At 55.7% G+C, this 26,089-nt stretch overlaps 1 pseudogene; it reads left to right on the forward strand.

Annotated features, from left to right (window-relative positions):
- The first annotated feature begins 1,392 nt into the window (after nucleotides 1–1,392).
- Nucleotides 1,393–26,089, forward strand: part of LOC127463453 (zinc finger protein 91-like) — a 307,626-nt pseudogene continuing 282,929 nt past the window's right edge.

A 26,089-nucleotide genomic window follows, 5' to 3' on the forward strand; every position in this document is an offset into this window, starting at 1 on the left:
CTGAGCCCCCCCAGTGCCCTCCCAGTGCAGCCCAGTGCCCCCAGTACAGCCCACTGTGTTCCTGTCCCAGGGTGCTGGGTGATCCCTCTTGGGGGGGGTTGGAATGGATTTGAAGAAGGGGCTGGGGGAGATTTGGGGGGATCTGGGGGTGGTTGGAGGTGGTTTTGGGGGTCTTTGGGTGAGTTAAAACAGGTTTTGGGGGCATTGGGGCATCAAAGATATCTGTGGAAGGAGGGGATTAAAGGGAAAATGGAGGTTAGGGGACATTTGGGGGGGTTAAAGGGGCCTGGAGGGGAGAGGAGGGCCTGTACCAAGAGCAGGTGGGTCCTGAGACCCCCCCTGGTGTCACCAAGACCCTCTTGGTGTCTCCAGTTCCTCCCTTAACACCCTGAGACCCCCCTGGTGTTTCCAATGTCTCCAGGGCCTCCCCATGGCTCCAATTCCCCCCTTGACACCCCCAATTCCACTGTCCCCAAACCCCATCCCTGATGTCCCCAACCCTCCATCTCACTCCAGAAGCCCCCCTGGACCCTCTGACCACAAAAACACCCCCCCCACACACTCACAGAAAGGCCAAGGGCATCTGGGGAAACATTGGGGAGAGCTGGGGGGCTTTGCAGGGCCCTGGGGGATTACTGGGGGATACTGGGACACACTGGGGGGAACCAGGGGGCACTGGGAGGGACTGGGGAGTTACTGGGGGATTACCAGGACACACGGGGAGACACTGGCAGGTTACTGGGCCATACTGGGGGTTACTGGGTGCTCACTGGAGGATCACTGGACCATACTGGGGGGCAGTGGGAGGTCACTGGGACACACTGGGTGGTCACTGAGGGGGTCACTGAAAAGTCACTGGGATATACTGGGGGCACTGGGATCCCCTTACCCGGATGTGGTACGTTTGCCCCCCTGGATTTTGGGGGGCATCCCTAGGACCCCTCCCCTTGGGGCTGGGGGACCCCCTGGACCCACTGCTGGGCTTTAGGGGACCCCCCAAAGTGCCCTCAAAACTCCTGAAATCCCCCCCTCGACACATCAAAACCTTCTCAAGGTCCCCTCAAATGCCCTCAGAGACCTCATCCCTCCCCAGCACCCTCTAAACCCTCTCAGTGACCTGCAAAACCCACCTGGGATCCCCCAGTCCCCTTTAGAGACCCCCCAACCCCCCTCAGAGACCCTCAAAACCGTCTAAGACCCCGTAAACACCCTAGAGACCCCAAAACTGCATAAAAGGTCCCACCAGGACCCTCAAACCTCCTCAGAGACCCCCAAACCCGACCTGGCACCCCCCAAATCTCCTCAGAAACCAAAACCCCCTCAGAGACCCCCAAACCCCTTCAGGAACCTTCCACCACCCCCTGAGTCCCCTCAGGACACCGCACTCCCTCAGGGACCCCTCAAAACCTCCTCGGTTATCCCCGAACCCCCCCGCTAAACCCTCCCGAGCCCCCCGGGGGACTCACAGCGCTCAGAGCGAACCGCAGGCCCCGCCGCCATCACCGAGTCCCGGCTGCGCGCGCACCGCGCTCAGAGAACGCCGCCGCAGCCAATCAGCGCGCGGCCACGCCCCCGCAGCCCCGCCCCCGGCCCTGCCGCGTTGGCTGCCGGGAATCGGTGATGGCGGCGGGTCGGTCGGTGAGCTCTGAGTGCGGGCGGGGGGTGCGGGAGAGCGGGGTCTGGGGATCCCCTCGGGGGCTGCGGGGGGAAAGGCTGGGGGGGGAAAGGCTGGGGGGCTCGGGAGGGTTTTACGGGGGGGGTTCGGAGGTTCGGAGGACCCTCTCGGGGGCCGCGGGGCCCGGAGGCCTCCCAAGAACCCGGAAAGGTGATTCGATTGCTGAGAAAGTCCCTCGGAAAAAAAATTCAAAACCACCCAACGGAAAAAAGAACCCTAAAAAAAGGAAAAGTAAAAAAAAGGTGAAGGAAAAACTGCAAGGGCAGGATGATTTTATTACTTTGCTTCAGTTTTTCCCTGGTCTCCTCCTTCTCAGATTCTTTGCTCCCTTCCTTTACAGAAAGCTTTTCTGCTGTTCTGTGGTTTTGGGGTCCCTGAGGAGGTTTTGGGGGGGGTTCTGAAGGGGTTTGGTGTCCTGAGGGGACTTAGGGGGGAGGTTGAAGGTCCCTGAAGGGGTTTGGGAATCCCCGAGGGAGTTTTGGAGTCTCCGAGGGAATTGGGAGGTCCTGGGGGCTTTGGGGGCGATGTCTTTGAAGGAGTTTTGTGGGTTTCTAGAGGGATTTTGGGAGTCCCAGACGGTTTTGAGGGTCTCTGAGGGGGTTTTTGAGGTCCCTGAAGGGGCTTGGGGGTCCCAGGTGGGTTTTGCAGGTCACTGAGAGGGTTTAGGGGATCCTGGGGGGAGATGAGGTCTCTGAGGGGATTTGGGGTGGTTTTGAGGAGGTTTTGATGGGTCCAAAGGTGGATTTCTGAGGGGGTTTCAGGGGTTTTGCCTGGATTTTGGGGGGTCTCCGTGTCAGTCCTGTCTGGCCACGGCCAACTAAAACTCCTATGATGCCATTTCCCATCCCACCACAGCGCCTCTGCCAGCCCAGCAAACCAACCCCAGGGAAAGGGGATCCCAATTCCCCCCTCGAACCCCAGAGACCCCCAACACTCAGCACACAGAGACCCCAAAGGAAGGGGGGCCCGGGTGTCCCCTAAAGCCCAGCAGTGGGGTTCAGGGGATCTCGCAGCCCCCAGGGGAGGGGTCCTGGGGGTGCCCCCAAAAGTCCTGGGGGAGCAGAACTGACGAAGGGGATCTCAGTGCCCCCAGTATAGCCCAGTGACCCTCAGTATGGCCCAGTAACCCCCTCAGTGACCACCCAGTGTGTCCCAGTGACCTCCCACTGCCCCCCAGGATGACCCAGTGATCCTCCCGTGAGCACCCAGTAACCCCCAGTATGGCCCAGTAACCTCCCAGTGTCTCCCCGTGTGTCCTGGTAATCCCCCAGTAACTTCCCAGTCCCTCCCAGTGCTCCCTGGTTCCCCCCAGTGTGTCCCAGTATCTCCCAGTAACCACCCAGTGCCCCACAAAGCCCCCAAGTTGTCCCCAACATGTCCCCAGATGCCCTTGGCCTTTCTGTGAGGGGGGGGGAGGAGTGTTTTTGGTCAGAGGGTCCGGGGGGGCTCCTGGAGTGAGATGGAGGGTTGGGGACACCAGGGATGGGGTTTGAGGACAGTGGAATTGGGGATGCCAAGGGGGGAACTGGGGACACCGAAAGGGTCTTGGGGACACGAGGGGGATCTCAGGACTCACCTGCTCTTGGTGTAGGCCCTCCTCTCCCCTTCTAGGCCCCATTAACCCCCTCAAATGTCCCCCAACTCCCCTTTTTTTCCTTTAATCTCCTTCCCCCCAGATACTTTTGACCCCCCAATGCCCCCAAGACCCTTTTAACTCCCCCAAATTCACACAAAGCCCCTCAAAACCCCCCAAATCCCCATCCAACCCCCCCCCCCGATCCCCCCAAATCTCCCCAAGTCCCCACCTCAAATCCCTTCCAACCCCCCTCTAAGAGGGATCACCTTGCACCCTGGGACAGGAACACAGTGGGCTGTACTGGGGGCACTGGGCTGTACTGGGGGCACTGGGGGGGGCTCAGGTGTCCCAGGACAAGGTGGCCCTGCAAAGCCCCCCAGCTCTCCCCAATGTTTCCCCAGATGCCCTTGGCCTTTCTGTGAGTGTGTGGGGGGGGTGTTTTTGTGGTCAGAGGGTCTAGGGGGGCTCCTGGGGTGAGATGGAGGGTTGGGGACATCAGGGATGGGGTTTGGGGACAGTGGGGTTAAGTTTGGGGGCAGTGGAATTGGGGGTGTCAAGAAGGGAATTGGCACTATGGGGAGGCCCTGGGGACATTGGAGACACCAGGGGGGTCTCGAGGTGTCAAGGGAGGAACTGGGGACACCAAGAAGTTCTTGGGGACAACAGGGGGGGTCTCAGGACTCACCTGATCTTGGTGCAGCCCCTCCTCTCCCCTCCAGGCCTCTTTAACCCCCCCAAAATGTCCCTTAACCTCCATTTTCCCTTAAATCGCCTCCCCCCACAGATCCCTTTGATGCCCCAATGCCCCCAAAACCTGTTTTAACTCCCCCAAATGCACCCGAAGTCCCCCAACCCCCCCCTCATCCCCATCCAACCCCCCCAGGTCCCCCCAAATCCTTTCCAACCCCCCTCAAAGAGGGATCACCCACACCCTGGGACAGGAACACAGTGGGCTGTACTGGGGGCACTGGGCTGTACTGGGGGCACTGGGGGGGGTTCAGGTGTCCCAGGACAACATGGCCCAGCTCCAGGAGAGATCTGGGGAGCAGTGAGGAGGTACTGGTCTGTACTGGTCTGTACTGGTCTGCACTGATCTGTACTGGTTTGTACCCCCAATCCCCAAAGACCCTTCCCAGCTCCCCCAGGACCCTCCCAGACCCCAAAGCCCCCCAGGCCCCTGACTTGGTCCTGCTGCCCCTTGAGCATCTGCAGCTCCTGCAGAATCAGGCATTTCATCAGCAAATGTGCAGGTGACACCAAGCTGGGGGTGTGTTGATGTGCTGGAAGGCAGGAGGGCTCTGGAGCACAATTGCTATGAGGAGAGGCTGAGGGAGCTGGGGGTGTTGAGGCTGGAGAAGAGGAGGCTCAGGGGAGACCTCCTGACTGTCTGCAAGTCCCTGCCAGGAGGTTGGAGCCAGGTGGGGCTGGGGCTGTTCTGCCAGGAAGCAGCAGCAGGACAAGAGGGCTGGGTCTGGAGCTGTGCCAGGGGAGGTTTAGGTTGGATATTAGGAAGCAATTTCTTCCCAAGAGAGTAATCAGGCCTTGGAATGGGCTGGGCAGGGAGGGGGTGGAGTCAGCGTCCCTGGAGGTGTTGAAGGTGAGAGTGGATGTGGCCTCAGTGCCATGGTCTGGGAAGCACAGCAGGGTTGGATCCAGGGTTGGACTTGATGATCTCGGAGGTCTTTTCCAACGTGGCTGATTCTGTGATTCTGTGATTGCCATTCCTGTGGCAGCACATGCTTGAGGCTCTATCCCCAGGGTGATAGAGATGTCTGTCCATATCTATCTCCAAGGTTAGTCTGTAAATGTGTGGGGTTAGAAAAGCAGGCTAAGTTCTGGTATGGTTGTAGAAGGAGAAAGAAGCCCAGAGGCCAGTGCAAGCAGGCAGCCCTCAGCTTGCACCTGATGTCCCCTCCCTGCAGGTTCCTGTCCTTGAGCCCAGGCCCTGAGGTGAGGCTGAGAAGTGGCGCGGAGGTGAGCCCAGAGCTGTCCCTGAGGTGAGGCTGAGAATAAGTGCAAGGCAGAGGTGCTGCTGAGGAAGGAGAGCCCCGTTGTGGGGAAGAAACAAAGCTGTGAATGCCCATCCCTGAGCAGGTGCTGTGTCCATCCCCTGTGTGCCAGGTGAGCTGGGGTTTTGCTGCAGAGCTGCGGGCGCTGATTTGAGTGGCTCCAAGTGCTGAGATGGTGGGCACCCAGGAACACAAACTGTGCCTGGCCACGGAGCCTGCAAGGAGGAGCAGAGACAGTGGTGGCAGTGTGTGGGGCCAGGTTGTCCCTGTGCCTTCCCCTGCAGGCCCTGGCTGTCCCTGCTGGGCCCCTGTCCATCCCCATCAGGTCCCTGCCCGTCCCCCCGGGCTGAGCTCCCCCCAGGAAGTGCCGTGGAGCTGAAGCTGCTGCCATCCCCCCCTGCAGCCGCTGCCCCAGCCAAGGGAGCAGCAAAGGCAGGGCCAGGAGCAGAGGCAGCAGCAGGGGAGCCCTGGGGGGCCGGGAAGCTCTTGTGTGGGGCAGGAAAGAGGCGCTGGGCACGAGGCCGGGGCTGTGCTGAGCAGGCCCAGCCCTCACATCCCCCCAGCCAACGCCGGCTGCCCGGGGGGCTTGGGAGGGACCCCCAGCCCGTGTGCCCCACACTGAGCTGGCAGAGAGAGAGCCAAGGGACAGGGCCACGGGCAGGGCCCCGGGTGAGGGACAGGCAGGGCCATTGCAGGGCCACGGTGAGGGCAACCTGTGGCAGCAGAGCTGCCCAGGGCCGGGGGCAAACGGGGGTGTTGGGACCAGCCAGTGCTGAGGCCGAGCAGAGCATGAGGCCTCTTGCAGAGCCCTGGAGCAGCCTCCCACTTGCCAACCCTGCCCTGGTGGGGTGACACTGTCCCCTCCCTACAGGACACATCCCCAGAACTCTTCAGGGGGGACCTTTTGTGTCTCTTTCTGGTTGCTGATTCCTGCTGGGGACCCGAGGGAGCCTCTGCAATCCCATGCATGTGGCACAATCTCCTCTGCAGAGCTTGACCCACTGCAGACTTTGCAGGGAAATCTGTGCTGGCAGCCCGAGTGTGTCACGACCCCCTGTGCTCCCCCAGGATATTTGGGAGGAGTTCCCCCTTCCTGGGCACTCATGGGATGGGGGTTGATTGTTCTCCTGCTGTTGCTTCTCCTCTTCTGCTGGCTCTTGGGGGTGGGCAGGAGGTGTTTTTTGGGGGTGCCGGGCTGGGTTGGGGGCAGAGCCCCGGCGGTGGGTGGGGGGATGCAGGTCCCCCCCACGGTGGGGGTTGGTGTTGCTGGGTCAGGCCCCGCCGGCTCCATTGTCAGCCCGGTGCCGGCGGGGGGGACACAGCGGGTTTGGGGCCCCCCGGGAGTGCCGGGGGTGGGTGTGGAGCCCGGGAGCTGCCGAGTGTGGAGGGCGGAGCGGGGAGATGGCGGAGCTGGGGGACCCCCAGCAGCCTGGAGGGGGGAGCACAGAGAGAGAGGAGCCCTGGGACCCCCAGGAGCCTGAAAAGTGGGGCATAGAGAAGGGGAAACCTGGACAGTGGGGACCCCTGGGATCCCCAGAACAACAAAGTGGAAAACGTGGAAGGGGAGAATGTCTGGGAATATGGCACCCTGAAGGTGAGAGTCAGAGGAGAAGGGACTCTTGGGACCCCCAACACCCCAGAGGAGTCAGAGGGTCAGTCAGGGGAGACCCTCTGAACCCCAGAGGGAAGAGACCAGAGAGGAGGAATTTCTGGGATTATTTTTTTGCGCTGCATGTTCATAGTTTCGAGTATTTTTTGACTTAGCTGTAACGTTTTGCAGTTTGGGGGGGCGAGGGTCTTCTTGCTATTGTCTGAGTCTTGGTGTTTTGGAGTGTTTTATTGACACAGGACGCCCAGTGAGTTCTAGGAGGAACCCCCAAGCCAACGTGCTCAGCCCTTGTTTTCCCCCCATCAGGATTTGTCCTTCCCAAAGCTTGGGCGGATGGAGGAGGAGGCTGCGAGGAAGAGGAAGATGCCTTGGGCCCCCCAGGCAGGTGAGGAGGAAGTCAGTGTCCCTTTGGGCGGGTGTTGTGCTGGCTCTGTCAGCCCAGCATGGCCCCGGCTGCAGGACAACCCCGCTGGCGCCGCCGTCCTGCCGGGGCCGGAGTTGGGGGGATGTCCTTGGCCTTCCCTGTGGGCCGGAGGCAAATCCCCTGCCTGTCCTTGCTTCCTGCCCCAGGCCCCGAGCTGAGGAGGGAGAGCCCGGAGGACAAATCCCCCCGTGAGACCCTGGTGGGAGAGGCCGTTTTGAAGGGCTCCCCGGCGCAGGAAGGCAGTGGGGAGGAAAAGGGCCGGAGATCCCCCCGCAGGAGGGGCTCCAAAGCCAGCCCAGGGTGCTCTGAGGAGGAAAGAGCCAGCCTGTGCCGGGAAGGCGACCGGAGCTTGAGGGGGAGCTCTGACCTGGTGGTCCCTGAGCAGCCTCCCAGCAGAGAGAAGCCCTTCCAGTGCTTGGAATGTGGGAAGAGCTTCAGGAAAAGCTCCAACCTGATTAGACACCAGCACATCCACACTGGGGAGCGGCCCTACAGGTGTGGGGAATGTGGGAAGAGCTTCCGCTGTAGCTCCCACCTCCTCACCCACCAGCAGATCCACACGGGGGAACGACCCTACACGTGTAGGGAATGTGGGAAGAGCTTCAGCTTCTGCTCCAACCTCCGCACCCACAAGCGCATCCACACTGGGGAACAGCCTTATTCTTGTAAGGAATGTGGGAAGAGCTTCAGCCGAAACTCCCACCTCCTTTCCCACCAGCACATCCACTCTGGGGAACTGCCCTACACATGTGGGGAATGTGGAAAGAGCTTCAGGAAGAGCTTCCACCTCCTCACCCACCAGCACACGCACACTGGGGAACGGCCCTACAAGTGTGGGGAATGTGGGAAGAGCTTCAGGCAGAGCTCCAACCTGATCCAACACCAGCGCATCCACAGTGGGGAACGGCCCTACAAGTGTGGGGAATGTGGGAAGAGCTTCAGGCAGCAATCCGGCCTGCTCACCCACCAGCGCATCCACACTGGAGAACGGCCCTACAAGTGCTTGCAATGTGGGAAGAGGTTTCCGACCAGCTCCAATCTCCTCCTGCACGAGCGGACGCACACGGATGAGAGGCCCTTCCGCTGCACCGACTGCGGGAAGGGCTTCAAGCAGAACTCCACCCTCGTCACCCACCGGCGCATCCACACCGGGGAGAGGCCCTACAAGTGTGGGGAGTGTGGGAAGAGCTTCACCCACAGCTCTCACTTGACCAGACACCAACGGACCCACCAGTAAGAGAAGCCCCACCAGTGCCCCGACTGCGGGAAGAGCTTTGGCTGCCGCTTCCACCCCGAATGAACCCCCTGATGCTGAGGCAACCCCTGGAGTGCAGTGACTGTCAGTCCATCCCTTTTACCACAAAGGACCAGTCCCCTTTCCCAGGGGCAGCTTCTTCTCACAGAACCCTTCTTGGGAGGTGTGTGGAGATTTCTACCTTGGCTGGGGACCCCCCAAGGTCACTGCTGGAGGTTGAGAGCAGAGATCTCTCTCCATGAATGTTGATCTGGGGGAGTTCCATCCAACCGTAATTAGGAATTACAGTTTTTGTGCCAGTTTGGGTAGAATTGCTTCAACAATTGCTTTAGTGTAGAGCACTGTCCTATCTTATGCCGTTCTCCTGGTAGTTTTAGTGTTTCTGTTGTGCCGTAAATAATTCTGATGAAGATCTTTTGTCTGATCATTTGGAACCCTAAATAAATTAATTTCTCTCAATAGATCTGATTTGCCATCATTTAACCTGGAGGACAAAAATGATTCAGTTACACCTCTGTAATTCCTCTAAACTGAAAGTGTTGGCATAATCCAAGGCTGAGATTGGATCCAGCACCCCACAGGAAGTTGGGAGCTCAGGGGGGCCACCCCCCTTTCCCAACCCCTCTGTGCCCAAAGACCCCCATGAGACCATCCGACCCACCAGACCACCCCCCCTTTTCCACCCTTCTCCCTGTTCCTTCCATATTCCCATTGTCCCCTCAATCCCCCATTTCCCCCCTGAACAGTTTTGGGGTCCCAACCCCCACTGTTTGCCCCCTCTCCTGTGGGCACTAAAGGAGAAAATGAGGCTGCACACACAGAGTTCCATTGTGGGACTTGTCCTCCCATCTTTCCGGTGTCCCCCTTTCATTGGGGTTCCTTTGGAAACAGCGCCTGGGCTTTGTCTTTTAGTCCACCAGAGTTCCCAGCATGGCCCCAAAGCAGTGCCCTGATCCCACACATTCCCCTCCCCTCATGTGCTGGCTGTGTTCAGCCACCAGAGAAAAACACAGGCTGCCATGCAGAGCGTTCCAAGTGGTTTCCACTTTGGCAAACAGCACTCTCTGGATGGGAAACACCAGTCAAGGCCAAAACACTCCTTTTGGATCCAAATTAACTGAATGCAGCTGTTGCTGCCTTATGTTGTTCCCACATAAATTCTCAGGGTTCCTTTGCTTCCAGGAGGCCCCACATGCCCCAATGGCCCCTGGATTCCAAGAGCTTCCACAGTCTCCAAAGGTTCCTTTACTTCCATGAGGCCCTGCAGTCCCAAAATGCCCTTTGGATTCTCGGAGATTTCCCATTGTCCCAGAGTCCCTTGTGCTTCAGAAGCAGCTGCAGTGGGACAGTGGCCCCTTGGTTCCGTGAGCTCTGCAGTGTTCCAGGAATCCTTGGGTTCCAGGAGAGCCTGCAGTTCCACAAGGAGCACTTGAATGCAGGAGGTTCTGCAGGGTCCCAATGGCCCCTGGATTCTGGGAGGTTCAGAAATATCTCCGGGCTCCCTTGGTTCCAGGAGGACACACATGTCAGCAGGAACCCTTGGTTCCAGGAGGTTCGACAGTGTCCCAGAATTCCTTTGATTTCATGAGGCCCTGGATTGTCCCAATGGCCTCCTGATTCCATCAGCCCCCTCAATGTCACAATGGTCCCTTGGTTCCGTGAGTTTCTGCAGCGTCCCAGGGTTCCTTTTGTTCCATGGGGAGCTGCAGTGTCACAATGGGCCCTGAATTCCAGGAGTTTTGCCAGGGCGACAGTGTTACCTTGATTCCATGAGATTCCACAGTGTCCCAGGGTTCCTTTGGCTCCCGAAGGCCCTGCAGTGTCCCAATGGTCCTTAGTTCCATGAGGTTCCACCATGTCCTTGCTGGAACATGCGTGGCTGTAATGCTGCCCCACCTGCAGAGCTGCCTCCAGCTCTGGGCTCCAGCACAGGAAGGACATGGACCTGTTGGAGTGAGTCCAGAGGGGAGCAGCAAGAGGATCAGAGGGATGGAGCAGCTCTGCTGTGAAGAAAGGCTGAGAGAATTGGGATTGTTGAGGCTGGAGAAGAGAAGGCTTTGGGGTGACTTAATTGTGGCCTTGTAGTGCCTGAAAGAAGCCAACCAGAAAGATGGAGAGAGACTTTGGACAAGGGCCTGGAGTGACAGGACAAGGGGCAGTGGCTTCACACGGGTAGAGGGAAGGGTTGGAGGAGATAGTAGGAAGGAAATCTTTCCTCTGGGGGTGCTGAGATGCTCTTTAAGGCCCCTCCCAAGCCAAAGCATTCCATGATTGTGGGACTGGTGGGTGAGGTGGTGGTCGGAGCCGTCTGGGGCACAGGGACCCAAATGAGGGAGTTTTCCATTGTGGGGGAAGGAAGGAGGGGGCAGCAGAACTGACCCCTTGGACACCTGGCAGGCAGGCTTTGGCTGGAAGCTGCTGATGGGGAGCTGAGTGAAGCCCCCACAATGGAGGAGGAAATGGTCAGTGACCTACTCTGCCAATGAGACCCCCCCAAGTGCCTGGACCCACATGGGATGCAGCCAGGAGTCCTGAGGGAGCTGGAGAAAGAGCTGGCCAAGCCACTCTCACTCATTCCCCAGCAGTGCTGCACAACTGCACAAGTCCCAGCTGACTGGCAACAAGCAAATGGGATGCCCATCCCCAGGAAGGGCCAAAAGGAGCATCAGAGGGACTGGAGAGCTGCTCAGCAGGAAGGGACTTGGGGGTGCTGCTTGACAGGGGCTGGATATGAGGCAGAGTGTGCCCAGCGGGGCAAGAAGGCCAAGGGCATGGTGGCCTTTGTGGAGAAGAGTGTGGCCAGCAGGAGCAGAGAACTGATTGCCCCTCTGTGCTGGGCACTGGGGAGGCCCCACCTGGAGTGCTGTGTCCAGTTCTGGCCCCTCAGTGCCAAAAGGCCCTTGAGGGGCTGGAGCGTGTCCAGAGAAGGGAACGGAGCTGGGGAAGGCTCTGGAAAACATGTCTGCTGAGGGACGGCTGAGGGAACTGGGCTGGTTGAGTCTGGAGAAGGGGAGGCTCAGGGGGGATCTCATTGCTCTCTGCAATGATCTGAAAGGAGGTTTTAGTGGGTGTGGGGATCGGTCTCTTCTGCAAAGCCTTTAGTGACAGGAAGAGAGGAAACAGCCTTAAGGTGCATCAGGTGAGGCTCAGATTAGATATTCAAAAACCCTTTTTCCCCTGAGAGAGTGTTCAGGCATTGGAACAAGTAGCCCAAGGAGGTGGTGGAGTCTCTGGAAGTGTTCAGGTGTGTGGTGGGTTGACTTTGGCTGGACACCAGGTGCCCTCCCAGCTGCTCTATCACTCCCCTTCTCAGTAGGACAGGGGAGGGAGTAAGGTGGGAAAAAAACAACCTGTGGATTGAGATAAGACAGTTTATTTAAAGCAAAAGACAGCAGGGTTTGTTCTCTGCTTCCCATGAGCAGCCATGGTCGGCCACTCCCCAGGAGCAGGGCTTGGGTCCGCGGGACGGTTCCTCAGCAGGCAGCCATCAGACAATGAATGCCCCCCTCCTGCTCCGGGCCTCAGCTTTTAGAGCTGAGCTGACCTCCCATGGGCTGCAATGTCCCTTGGGTCAGTTGGGCTCAGCTGGCCTACTTGGGTCCCCTGCCAGGCTCTTGCCCTCAGCTAAGGAAGGAATGTCCCAGTGTTGGTGCTGTGCTCAGCAGGGGCCAAAACACTGGGGTGTTCTCAACACCCTTCCAGCTGCCAATGCCAAGCCCAGCCCTGGGAGCGCTGTTGTGGGGAACTGAACTGCAGCTCAGCCAGACTCAACCCAAATATCTATGGCAATAACATCCTTAGGTGTTGTATGATAGATCTATAAGATATTACAAATAATAAGAATAATAAGGCAAGTGACACACACACAGTCCCCCAAACTCCTGCCTGGGTTTGTTCCCTGGGGGTCTCTGCAGCAGCAAGCACAGCCCCACACTGACTGCTCTGGGCTGTGCAGGCATTTGTGGTTCTGCCTGTCTCACACACACCCCCAACCTTGGTATGGATCTGGATGTCACTGGATGTGATGTCACAGGGGAGCTGTGATGCCATATAATGGATGTGATGTCATATGATGGATGTGACGTCATAGGGAGATGTGATGTCACAGGAAGATGTTATGTTGCAGGGGAGCTGTGATGTCGCAGGAGAGCTGTGATATCACAGGGAGGATGAAATTTCACAGGGATGATATAATATCACAGGATAGATGTGATGTCATATGATGGATGTGATGTCATAGAGAAGCATTGATGTCACAGGAAGGATGTGATGCCACAGGAATGATGTGATGTCACATGGGAAGTGTGATGTCACAGAAAAGGTATGATATATGATTGATGTTACGCCATACGGGAGATATGATGTCACAGGGGAGGTGTGATGTCACAGGCAAACATGGGATGTCACAGGGATGATATGAGATCACAGGAGAGATGTGACATCACAGGGAAGATGTGATGTCACGGGGCAGCTGTGATGTCATGGGGAGGTGACGATGGCCAAGAATGCACTCAGATAGCAGGGAAAGGCACACGGCTACTTTATTGCTCTCAAATGCTCCATTTATACTCTTTGTATACTATCATACTATCATACAACATAATTGATTAAAAGTCTCAAACTTAAAACACTGTACATACTTTCATTGGTAACACAGAAGACACTGTACATACTTTCATTGGTGACACTACACACATTTGGATTGGTGACCTTTGGTCTCAGTTGCATTACGTTTGTTCTGTCCAGCATTGCAGTAAATATTTCCTTAGAGTTGTTTACATTCCTCTGCAACTTCAGAGCTGCAACTGCTCAAATTCAAGGCCTACCATCCAGTCATTTCCCACAGGGAGGTGTGATGTCATAGGGGAGATGTGATGCCACAGGGATGATGTGATGTCACAGGAGGACATGATGACACAGGGATGATATGATATCACGGGAGAGGTGTGATGTCATATGATGGATGTGACACCATAGGGCAGATGTGATGTCACAGTGGAGGTGTGATGTCACAGGGGAGCTGTGATGTCACAGGGGAGCTGTGATGTCACAGGGGAGCTGTGATGTAGCTCTGCAGAGCCCTGACAGTGCCACTGCAATCCCAAGCTGCACTGCCCGGGTCAACCCTCAGCACAGCCAAGGCCACAACCCTTCCTGAAAGGTGTCCCTTCTGGGCAGGGCCAGGGGGACAAACCCCTCCATCTGTCCCTGCACATGTTGTGTCCAATTCTCATCCCCCACTCAGGGACAAAGTCAGGCTACATTGGGTGTTTAGCTTGGCATTTGCTTCACTCTTTTGTGCTTCCAACACACACACCCCAGTCTGGGCAGAGTCTGACCCCCCAGAGAACACAAGACCTGACTATTTGTGGCTCCTGCTGCAGTGGCTGGAACTTGGGCCACGATCTGTGCCAGGAGCAGAGAGGTCCCTCCCCACGGAAACTTCTTGGCAATGGAGTTCTTAAGAAAACTGGACAGGCTGTGGGGATCATTTGCAGGGCACAGCCAGGGACGTGTCTTGACCAGCCTCCTGTTTAACATGATCACCTTTTTCATCCTCTTTGCTCTCTCTTTTCTCATGCTTGTTCCTCCAGTGACAATTGTGATCCTCCCCTTGCTTTGGTTCTTTCCTAGACATCCCATGACAAGTCTTGCCCAGTCCCCAAATCCCCTTTCTGGTTGCCCATCATGAGTCTCAGAGCTCGAGGCCGAATCCCCCATCCTCAGCTGAAGGGTCACCCTGAGAGGTTCTGCCATTGACCCACTTGGTTATAGTTTTATACAGATACCTTGGAACTTCCTTGGAATTAATTTGTTACCTTTTGGGCTTAGAATGGCTTCTTCAAAAATATGGTAATTCATGTCCTCAACATGGAAATACTTTGGAGAAGGAGTTTGGGATATTAGACTCAAAGAATCACAGAATGGTTTGACTTGGAAGGGAGATAAAAGCTCATGTGGTCCAAACTCCTGCACATAGACAGTGACATCTTCACTAATTGAGGCTGCTCAAAGTTCCTGACCTTGGACAAATCCAAGGGATGGGATGGGACATCCTCTTCTCTGGGAACCTGTTGCAGTTCTTGTCAGACCCATTGGCAAATATTTCCTCCTATTATCCAATAGAAAGCTCCCCTATTCCAGTTTAAATGCATTGCCCCATATTCTGTCAATACAGGCCTTGGTAAAACATATGACTGTGACTATCTTAGACTATGAGCACAATGTTTTCATCTGCAAACACCTTGGAGAGTGCTCAGGGATGTCCCTACAAAAAGTTTGTCCCCATCTTTCTTAGAAGCCTCTGTGGTGGTGCATCCTCCCCCCACTGTCCTCAGGCCTGGTCGATGATCTCAGGAGATCCTGACAAGCCCTGACCAAACCAGTTGAGCAATGAAGAGCCCCTGGACTGGACCAGGGGTGTGGGGAAGTGTCCCTGGACTGGACCAGGTGCTCCTGGACCATAAAGGTGGGAACAATCTGGAGTGGAACAGCTCTGGAACATAGGATAATCAGTCATCCCATGAAAGCCTTGGAATATTCCTTGCCTGAATTGTAGCCCAAATGGACCAGATTGGATACAATTCCCAAATAGTTTGTAAACTCCAGTCATTCCTGACACCAGGATGGAAATTCAGCAGATCACTAAAGCCAGTCCCCTTGGGAGCCCACAGCCAGCAGGGCTGAGGGAGGCCCTGGCAGCTCCCCAGCACCTCCCTCTCAGTGGGACACCTCTGGCAGCCTCTCCCAGCTCGGGAACCCTCCAGTTTGCAACACTCCAAAGACCCTCGCTGATGCCCAGGACAATTCTGATCCCCCTCAACAAACACTCCTCCAGCTGTGACCCTTGTCTGTTGGCAAACACAAAGCGATTTGGGGGAGTGTTTCCCTGACAACAAGGAGAATTTGGGAGAGGGACCTTTGCACACCCAGCTCTTGATGTGTCCACACATCTCTGCCTGGCTGTGGGTGTGAATTGACTGTGGTGTGAATTGTTATTTTGAAACTAGAATTCAGTAACTGTTAAAATTGCAGCAAATGCTATTGAACCACTTGATAATCCTTCGGTTGGTCAATGATTAAGTGCTAATAATGTCTTTTGCCCCTTGTCTTTGGATCCAAATCCTTTGTGCCCTGACCCTCTTGCATCCCAAGGCTCTGTGTAAATCATTCCCTTTCATAAAAATATATATATTTTTCGTGACTTCCACTTTAAAATCTTCCTCCTTAGCTAAACTACAAAACAACTCTAATTTGTTGTTGACGTCTTGAAGACAATTAAAGAAAGAAAAATAATTTGTTTTTCGGTGTTTTAATGGGTCCCACAGTGTGTTTGGAGTTGCATCAGCTGTCAGTCCAAGATGGGCCATGTCAGAACTGGTGAGGTTGGGGGGTGAGGAGCAAGGTTGATCATACAGGGTCAGTGTGGATCTCCTGAGGAGACACTCAGCATCAAGATCACTTGAACAACTCTATCACCTCTTCTCTGAACTAAAAAATAGCCATCCTTGAATTAAAAAAAAAAAAGTACAAACTTTGAAGACTTGTTTTGAAATTGCCTTGAAGACAATTAAAGGAAGACAAAGAGATCCTGAGGGATTTCTGCATTTTAATGAGCCCCACGGTGTGTTTGCAGCCCAGCCCATGATCCTGAGGTACTGAGAGAAGATTGAAGCAGCTGCTGAAGAAGTCAGAAGCTAAAGTCCAAGTGCCTTGAAGCATTGCTGGGCCCCACTGAGGGCAGGCACTGCCAAAACCTCCCCAGGGACTCCTTGGAGCAGCTCCTTGGAGGCCAGGAGTGCAGGCAGACAAAGGCTCTGGGCAGGCCCCTGCAATGCTGAGCAAAGCCTGCCTTGGTTTTGTGGAGCACAAAGGCCAAGGCCTGAGCCCCAGGCCCTGGCCCAGCAGATCCTGTCCCTCCCGGCTGGCTCAGGGCTGTTTGGGGGGCACTGGGATGGCAGGGGGAGGAACAACAAAGGCCCAAACCTGGGCAACCCCTGCCAGGCTCCTGAGGGAGGGGCGAGGCAGAACCCAAGTGCAGAACCTGCCAGGCAAGTTGCTTGTGGTGGCCTGAGTGGCAGAGGCAGCTGCAAGAGGCAAGGGGACAAAGGCCTGGGTGCCTTTGGGCCTTGCAGCCCTGCCAGAGCCCTTGGCCATCTCTCCTGCAGGCTGTCCTGCCCTGGCCCTGCTGCTGCTCTGGCCTTGCAGGCTGCACACACCCCTCCTGCTTTCCCACCCCCTCCCAGCAGCATTTCTAGACCCTCCCTGATGTCTCTGCACCAGCTCTGGCTGTTGCCATGTGCACTTGGCCTTCTCAACTTGGATCCTGAGCCCCTGTGCCACAGGACATCCCTGCCAGAGCCCAGGCCCTTCTCCTGGGGGTCACTGCAGAGCTGAGCAGATCCAGGTCACCTCCCATTCCTCTGCCAACCCCCTGGGCCTGCTCTGGGCCCTGCAGGTCCTTGCCCTGCTCCCAAGGGCTGTGGGGGTGCTGAATGGCCAGGGTTTGGGGTTTAGAGCTCAGGGTGGGGATCAGGCAGAACTTTGGGAGGTTTGTTGTTCTACTGGCAGTGTCTGGTTCATGATTAGGGGAAGAGATTTTTAGGCTGGGTTAGGATTAAAGCTTGGCTTTTCATCCAGGTAATACAGGTTTGGGATTGGGGTGGGCATTAGAGGACAAATAAGAGTCTGGAGTTCTGGGTTTGGGCTTTTTCTGGCTTGGAATTAGAGCAGTGGTGTCCCAGTTAGAACAACTGGGACCGATTCATCACTGGATAGGTATAGCCCAAAGCTGTGTATTCTATGACCCTCCATGCCATTTCCCAGAAACTCTTGTCAAGGGGGGGGGGAGGGCCTGCCTGTGGGGGGATGTTCCTGTCCTCATACCCTTTTATGGAATTCCCCACTCTGAGGGAAGGATTGACCATTCCTTTTATGGAATTCCCTGCTCTGAGGGAAGGATTGACCATTCCTTTTATGGAATTCCCCGCTCTGAGGTAAGGATTGACCATTTCTGCCTGAACTGGAGAATATATAAACCTGGAGTTTCAGAACTTTTCTACCAGTCGTGGGATCCAGAGGAGAGGAAGACTGCAGCTCATCGCTCTCAACCAGACTGAGACCACCACCCTCAACTGGACTGCAATCACCACTTTTGACCAGACTGCAACAGCTCTCCCACCAACAGGTTTTTTCCCTTCTCCCTTTACTTTGGACTCAAAGGGGGGGGGACAGGAACACAGTGGGCTGTACTGGGGGCACTGGGCTGTACTGGGAGGGCACTGGGTGGGGGGCTCAGGTGTCCCAGGACAAGGTGACCCAGCTCCAGGAGAGATTTGGGGAGCAGTGAGGAGGTACTGGTCTGTACTGGTCTGTACTGGTCTGTGCTGGTTTGTACCCCCAATCCCCAAAGCCCCTCCCCAGCTCCCCCAAGACCCTCCCGTACCCCAAAGCCTCCCAGACTCCCCCCAGGCCCCTGACTTGGTCCTGCTGCCCCTTGAGCATCTGCAGCTGCTGCAGAACCAGGGACCTGTGTGAGGAAGAGTGTGTCAGCAGGAGCAGGGAAGGGATTGTTGGGCTGGAGTGAGCGCTGGTGAGGCCACCCCTGGAGTACTGTGTCCAGCTCTGGGCCCCTGAGCTGAGGAAGGCCCTGGAGGGGCTGGAGCAGGTGCAGAGAAGAGCAGCGAGGCTGGGGAAGGGAGTGGAGCACAAGTGGTGTGAGGAGAGGCTGAGGGAGCTGGGGGTGTTGAGGCTGGAGAAGAGGAGGCTCAGGGGAGACCTCCTGACTGTCTGCAAGTCCCTGCCAGGAGGTTGGAGCCAGGTGGGGCTGGGGCTGTTCTGCCAGGAAGCAGCAGTAGGACAAGAGGGCTGGGTCTGGAGCTGTGCCAGGGGAGGTTTAGGTTGGATATTGGGAAGCAATTTTGTACAGAGAGAAGGGAAAAGAGCGGGTGGGTCACCCCCAAAGGGAGCTGGGGGGAGCCGGGGTTTGGGGGCTGATGGGAAAGGGGTGGGAAGGGGGGGCTGAGGGGAGTGGGGAGAGCGGGGTTGCCTTGGGGGTGCCTCGGTGTCCCCATGCCTTGATCCCTGGAGAGCGAGGGAGGCTGGACAGAGGGAGGAGCTTCGAGAACCCTGAGAGCCTGATGAGGGGGGGCACGGAGAAGGGGAAGCCTGGACAGTGGGGACCCCTGGGATCCCCTAGGACAACAAAATGGAGAACCTGGAGAGGGGGAATTTCCGGGAATGCAGCATCCCGAAGGCGAGAATCAGAGGAGAAGGGAGCCTTGAGACCCCCAACACTCCCAGCATCTCTAGGTAGAACCCCCAGCATCCCAGAGAGGGGAGACTCTCTGAACCCTAGAGGGGGGAAACCAGAGAAGGGGAAATCTTAGGAGAAAGTTTTTGGGCTAATCTTCATATTTTGGAGTATTTTTTAGGTGAATCTCAACTTTTTTCAGTTTGGGGGGGCCGGAGTCTTCTCACTATTGCTTTTGCCTGATCTCGATGATTTGGGGTTTTCTGGGCTGAATCGTGGTGTTTTGGAGGTTTTTATGGACACAGGATGTCCGGTGACTTCTAGAGATGGACTTGGGCAGGAGGAACCCCCAAGCCAACACGCTCAGCCCTTGTTTTCCCCCCATCAGGATTTGTCCTTCCCAAAGCTTGGGCGGATGGAGGAGGAGGCTGCGAGGAAGAGGAAGATGCCTTGGGCCCCCCAGGCAGGTGAGGAGGAAGTCAGTGTCCCTTTGGGCGGGTGTTGTGCTGGCTCTGTCAGCCCAGCATGGCCCCGGCTGCAGGACAACCCCGCTGGCGCCGCCGTCCTGCCGGGGCCGGAGTTGGGGGGATGTCCTTGGCCTTCCCTGTGGGCCAGAGGCAAATCCCCTGCCTGTCCTTCTTGCTTCCTGCCCCAGGCCCCGAGCTGAGGACGGAGAGCGCGGAGGACAAATCCCCCCGTGAGACCCTGGTGGGAGAGGCCGTTTTGAAGGGCTCCCCGGCGCAGGAAGGCAGCGGGGAGGAAAAGGGCCGGAGATCCCCCCGCAGGAGGGGCTCCAAAGCCAGCCCAGGGTGCTCTGAGGAGGAAAGAGCCAGCCTGTGCTGGGAAGGCGGCCGGAGTTTGAGTGGGAGCTCTGAGCTGGTGGTCCCTGATCAGCCTCCCAGCAGGGAGAAACCCTTCCAGTGCTTGGAATGTGGGAAGAGCTTTAGGTGGATCACCAGCCTACTTACCCACCAGCACATCCCCACTGGGGAACGTCCTTACACGTGTGGGGAATGTGGGAAGAACTTCAGTGACAGCTCCAACCTTCTAAAACACCAGCACATCCACACTGGGGAACGTCCTTACACGTGTGGGGAATGTGGAAAGAGCTTCAGACAGAGCTCCCATCTGATCCGACACCAGCGCATCCACACTGGGGAACAGCCATACACATGTGGGGAATGTGGGAAGAGGTTTCAGACCAGCTGGAATCTCCTTGTGCACCAGCGGACGCACACGGATGAGAGGCCCTTCCGCTGCACTGACTGCGGGAAGGGTTTCAGTCAGAACTCCACCCTCATCACCCACCGGCGCATCCACACAGGGGAGAGGCCCTACAAGTGTGGGGAGTGTGGGAAGAGCTTCCCCCACAGCTCTACCTTGACCAGACACCAACGGACCCACCAGTAAGAGAAGCCCCACCAGTGCCCCGACTGCAGGAAGAGCTTCAGCCGCTGCTTCCACCCCGAATGAACCCCCTGATGGTGAAGCAACCCCTGGAGTCCAGTGACTGTCACTCCATCCCTTTCCACCACAAAGGGCCAGTCCCCTTTCACAGGAGCACGTTCTTCCAACAGAACCCTTCTTGGTGCTGTGGAGATTCCTGCCTTGGCCGGGGAGACCTTCAGGTCTCTCCTGGAGGTTGAGAGCAGAGATCTCCCAATGAGCGTTGGTCTGGGGGAGTTCCATCCATCTCTAATTAAGAATTATTGCTTTTGTGCCAGCTTGAGTAGATTTGCTTCAACTATTCCTGTAGTGTAGAGCACTGTCCTATCTTATCCTGTACTCCTGGTAGTTTCAGTATGTATACTGTGCAGTAAATAATTCTAAAGAAGATCTTTTGTCTTATCATTTGTAACCCTAAATAATTCATTTCTATCAATAAATCTGATTTTCCATCATTAAAACTTGGGAAACAAAAGTGGTTCAGTCACACCTCTGTAATTCCTCTAAACTGAAACTGTTGTCATGACCCAAGGCTGAGATTGGATCCAGCAGCCCCCAGCACCCCACAGAAAGTTTGGAGCTCAGGGGGGCCAGTCCCCTTTGCCAATCCCCCCGTGCCCAAAGACCCTCATGGGATCATTGGACTACCACCCCTTTTCCACCCTTCTCCCTGTTCCTCCCACTCTTCCGTGGTCCCCTCAATCCACAACCCACCTAGGATCACTTTTTGGGTCCCAACCTCTACTTTTTTCCTCCTTTCCCACCCCTTCCGCATCATCCCTACACTCCCCAGCCCCCTCATGCTCAGTTTGGGGGTCCCACCCTCCCCTTTCCCAACTGTTCTGTCCTCTCCCACCCATTTCCCATCATCCCCCAAACCTCAGTGCCCCTCCCTCCTCCACTTTTGGGGGGTCCCACTCCCCTCCCACTCAGTTTGGGGTCCCACCACCCCTTTATCCCCTCTGACCCCCCTTTTCCCACTGACCTCCCCCTTCCCACCCCCCGCTCACCCGAGAGCTCCTCGCCCACAGCCGGGGGGACTCTCAGCACCACCAGTGCCCAGAGAAGTCCCCCAAGGAAAGGGGTTTGAGGGGGTCCTGGCTGGGCTTTGAGTATGTTTGGGGGTTCTTGAGGTGCTTTGGGGAAGTGCAGGGGGGTTCCCAGCACCTTTTGGGATGAGCTGGGTGCCCATTGAGGGGCAGGTGCCCTCCTAAACCCCTCCAGAGCGGGATGACACGGAGAAACACAGGGGGGTCTCCATTCCCGATCCATCCCAGGGCCAGTTCTGCCTCCCCAGACTCAGCTCCAACCCTTGGGATTCCCCCACGCCATTTCCCCACTGCCCCCCAATAACCGGGACTGGGGAGAACTGGGAAGCTTTACTGGCATCACTGGGAGCAGCTGGGTGGTGTCAGAATAAAAGCAGGGATGGTGGGACACACGACCCCCCAAAATCCTCACAGGGACAGGAGGGGTCCAGGCTGGGCCCGAGGTCCCGGGGAGGGGCTGCGGCCGCCGCCGGCTCAGGAGCTCTGTGGGGAGAGAAAAGGGGGTGACAGCGGGGTGGGGGGTCCCCGGGGGGGCACAGACGCTCTGGGGGGACACACGACCCCCTGGGACCCCCCTCACCTTCTGGCACAGGTAGAAGCCGAGCCCCAGCGCCAGGGAGACGAAGGCCAAGAGGAAGCCCCCGGCCCCTCCTTGGCAGCAATTGCTCAGGCTGATGGAGCCCAGCAGGGCCGGGGCCGCCGGCGGTGTCCGATCCCGGCAGGAAGCGGGGAGGGCCCGGCGGGGTCTGAGAGAAATAAATCAAGGCAGATCTCTCTCTTTCTTTTACCCCCTGGGCAGTGACCATCAAGAGCTGTCCCTGCTTCACAGCAGAAGCTCCACACAGAGTTCAAGAAAGTCTTTGGAAGAATCTGCTCTAGGAAAGTTGGCCTTGGGCTTTTATGCTTTGTCACTGATGGATCTCAGTCACAAATTCCCAGGCCAGTGAGCAGCTGATCTGTCAAACTCTGCTTCCAAAAGCAGGATGTGTGTTGGAAGGTTGGGGAACCAGGCTGGGTTTGGCACAATTCAACACTAAACCAACCCCTTGGCACCAGCAGTAACTCCCCACAGAGAGCTTGCAGTGCTTGCATTCTCCCATCAGATTCTTTTCCAGGTAGAACATCCTGCTACAAGGGGTCTGTTACTACCCACCCAGAAAGGGGGGGGTAACCAGGTTCTTATTAATAAATCCCTTGGGGTGGATTAGAGTGAAACGACACTGAATAATCGGTGTTTGAAAACATATATATGTAGGGTTTATTTCAGAACAATTTTGTTTCAAAGGTAAACAGGTATGTTGCCATTTTGGGTGTTATCATCTCTATCTCTCATCTACAGCAATATGGCATAAAGAGAACCTTTAGGGAAAATGCATAAGGGAGAGAAAGGAAAGACAGGATAAGGGTGAGGGAGAGTAAAGGAAAGCAAAGCTGAGAGTGGAAAGATGTCTGTAGTCACCGCCCACAGGGTCCAGCGATGGAACTTGGGAGTTGCAGCTCCAATGTCTGTCAGTTGAAGTGGTGGCCTTGATCTGTTGGGGATGGGGGAGGGAAGCCCCCACACTCCAAGAAGTTATGAGTTATTATATCCATGGATGGTGACCCGGGCAATGCTCGAACCCCCAACATCTCCTGGGCCTGCGCAGAGTTCCCGTGAGGGGCCTGGGAAAAGGGTTTTTCCTGCCTTTCAAGATTTGTCGAGGGAGGGATGGGCTTTGATGGGCCATCAGAGGTCTAATGCAAAAGTCCTGCAGCTGTATTTTATGCCATCCTTTAGCATAGTAGTTTACACAGACCTAACCTTATTACCCCATTTGACATCAAATTTTCTAAATTCCTTTAGCCTGTTTAGACTTCTTTGCAAGGTAGAATTGTAGAAAAACATCTCTATTGAACAACATCACAGCCTAGGCCTGGACAACAAGATCCCACAAGAGACAAAGCAACCTTCAAGCCCAGAATTTTGGAGGCGCTCCAAGGACTGTACGTGCTGTGAAGAAGAGAAAGAGGAGGAAGAAGGGGCCCCAAAAATCCCAAACCCAATTCCCCAAGGGGCATGTTGGGGGCAGAACTGGGCAGAACTGGGGGGTGGAGAGTTCTGGCATTGGATGGACCATCTTCTAAAACTGCAGAACCATTGCCTGGGAGGGCGCGTCGTGTGTGTTCCCCTGGGCCTGTGGGCCTGATTAAAGGACCTGCTCTTTTGAGCTGATCTTAGACACTGAATTGGCCTGGAGTTTTTTCTCTTGAGATTACAGGATTAACTAACTAGGTGGCTTTTGCTAAATGCAGATCCCAAGGTGTGAGGGTCCCACTGCCCATTGCTTTCAAGGTGGTTTGGAACAGTCCACTCTGCCATTCAGCTTTCCCAGAGGCTGGTGCCTGACAGGGAATATGATCCACCCACTCCATGCCAAGCTCTCTGGTCCAAGTTCTCTGCTGTCCAACTCCAGTGTTTCTGGAGGGCCGTGTCTCCACAGGACTTGCTTTTCCAGGCCCAGGATGGTGTTCTGGGCAGTGCTGGGAGGCACAGGGGGTGTCTCCTCCCATCCAGGGGTTGTGTCCACCATGGTCAGCACGTAGAGCTTGCCTGGGTGGGTTTGGGGAGTGTGCTGGGATCAATCTGCCAGGCCTGCCCACATCTCTATCTCAGCCATCATCCCCCACCCCACAGGGGCTTTACCCTCTTGGCCTCTTTGATGGCAGCACATGTTTCCCAGTTCTGGAGAACCTGGCAGTTGGTGTCCATGGTTAAATGCACCCTTGGATCACAGGCCCAGCTGGATGTTGCACTTCTTCCCTGAGGACCTGAGGTGTCCTGGGCCCAGTGAGTCAGGAATAATTCCCCCTTGTGTTGCCAGTCCAGCTCTACCTGAGACACTTTCATCTGCTCAGTCCCATCCCCCTGTCCATTGCTGGATGTCACTCAGGAGCCCAACTCTTGGCTCCCTGTGCATCTCCAGGATGGACTTTCACAGCCAACCTCTCTACTCGGGTGGCAGGAGGGCCTACCCTGATAAGGCCTAAAATCCCATCAGACAATGCCAACAGTGCCAGCTCTCATGCAAGCTGTCTGTGAGATCCGAGAATTACCAGTGGCACCATGGGAATGGTTTTGGTGTTGGATGATGCCCAAACCAACCTGGTTCACCCAACTCCAAACACACATCCTGCTTTTGGAAGTTGGATGGGACAGAGAAGTTGATAACTGGCCTGTCCATTTGTGAGAAGCAGTCAATCCCTTCCTACTGGAGAAGTCCAGTCCCCTTTCATCCAGGCAGGTTCTTCTAACCCAGCCCTTCTTGGGGTAGATATGTGGAGATTCCTGCCTTGGGTGGGGACGCCCTCCAAGGACACTCCTCAAGGTTGAGTAGAAGAAATTTCCCCACGACCGTTGGTCTGGGTGAGTTACATCAGATCTCTATGTAATATTTTTTTCTTTTGGCTAGCTTTAATATAATTGTTTCAATAACTGCTTCATTATAGTGCACTATCCTATCTTATACTGTACAACTAGCAGTTTTAGCCTTTGTATTGTGTAGTAAATAATTCTGATTAAGGTCATTGGTCTGATCATTTGTAAAAATAAATGATTCATTTTATACAAATATTCTCATTTTGCCAGTCATTAAAACCAGTGGGACAAAAGTGGTTAAATCTCATTTCTGTAATTCCTTAAATTTAATTTGTTGACAAAATCTGAGGCAAAGATTGGATCCCTTAGTCCTTGAAATCAGCAGTGGGACAATGGCTCCTTGATTCCATGAGGTTGCACTGTTTCCCAGTGTTCTTTGGCTCCCTAAGGCCCTGCAGTGTGACAATGGCCCACTGATTCCATCATTTTCCCCACTGTCACAATGGACCCTTGATTCCATGAGGTTCCCCAGTGTCACAATGTTCCCTTTGACTCCAGAAGGCCTTGCGGAATCATAATAGCCCCCTGATTCTGTGAGGTTCCACAGTGTCACAATGGACCCTTGATTCCATGAGATTTCTCAGTGTCTCATTGGTTCCCTTTGGTTCCAAAAGGTTCTGGGATGTCACACTGGTCCCTTGATTCCCTGATATTCCACAAAGTCCCGGGGTCCTTTTGATTCCATGAGGTTCCGCAGTGTCCCATGTTCCCTTTGGTTCCAGGAGGCCCCAGTGTATTCCAATGGCCCCTGGATTCCAGGAGATTCCACAGTGTCCTGGGGTTCCCTTGTCTCCCTGAGTTTTGGCAGTGTCCCAGGGTCTCTTTGTTCCCAGGAGGTTCCTTTGTTTCCATCAGGCCCTGCCACGTCCCAGACTCCCTTTGGTTCCATGAGGTGCTGCAGGGTCACAATGTCCCCTTTATTCCATGAGGTTCTGCCATGTCCCAGGGTTCCTTTGGTTCCATGGGGTTCCACAGGGCCAAAACTCCCTTGTTGTTATCCTTCCAACATTTGTGGGCCCATTCTATCCCTACCTGGGATGGAGCCCCATTGTGTTTCTGCAGGAATGGATCCATGGCCATCCTGCCACTGCACCAATTGAATGCTGCACAAACGTCACTGCAGGCCCGACCCTGGATGTAGGAACAGTCTGGGAACTCCAGGCCTGCTCCCATTCAGCAGAGCCAGTCGGGGTCCCAAAGAGCACAAGTGACTGACTGCAACCCCTGCAGTTCTCTGGCATTGCTGGGGACAAATGCAGGAACTGCCAGGAGCTCTGCAGAGCCCTGACAGTGCCACTGCAATCCCAAGCTGCACTGCCCGGAGCAACCCTCAGCACAGCCAAGGCCACAACCCTTCCTGAAAGGTGTCCCTTCTGGGC

This window comes from Manacus candei, unplaced genomic scaffold, assembly GCF_025592945.1.
Source record: "Manacus candei isolate 608988 ecotype Guabito, Panama unplaced genomic scaffold, ASM2559294v1 h1tg000161l, whole genome shotgun sequence".
Taxonomy (NCBI): domain Eukaryota; kingdom Metazoa; phylum Chordata; class Aves; order Passeriformes; family Pipridae; genus Manacus; species Manacus candei.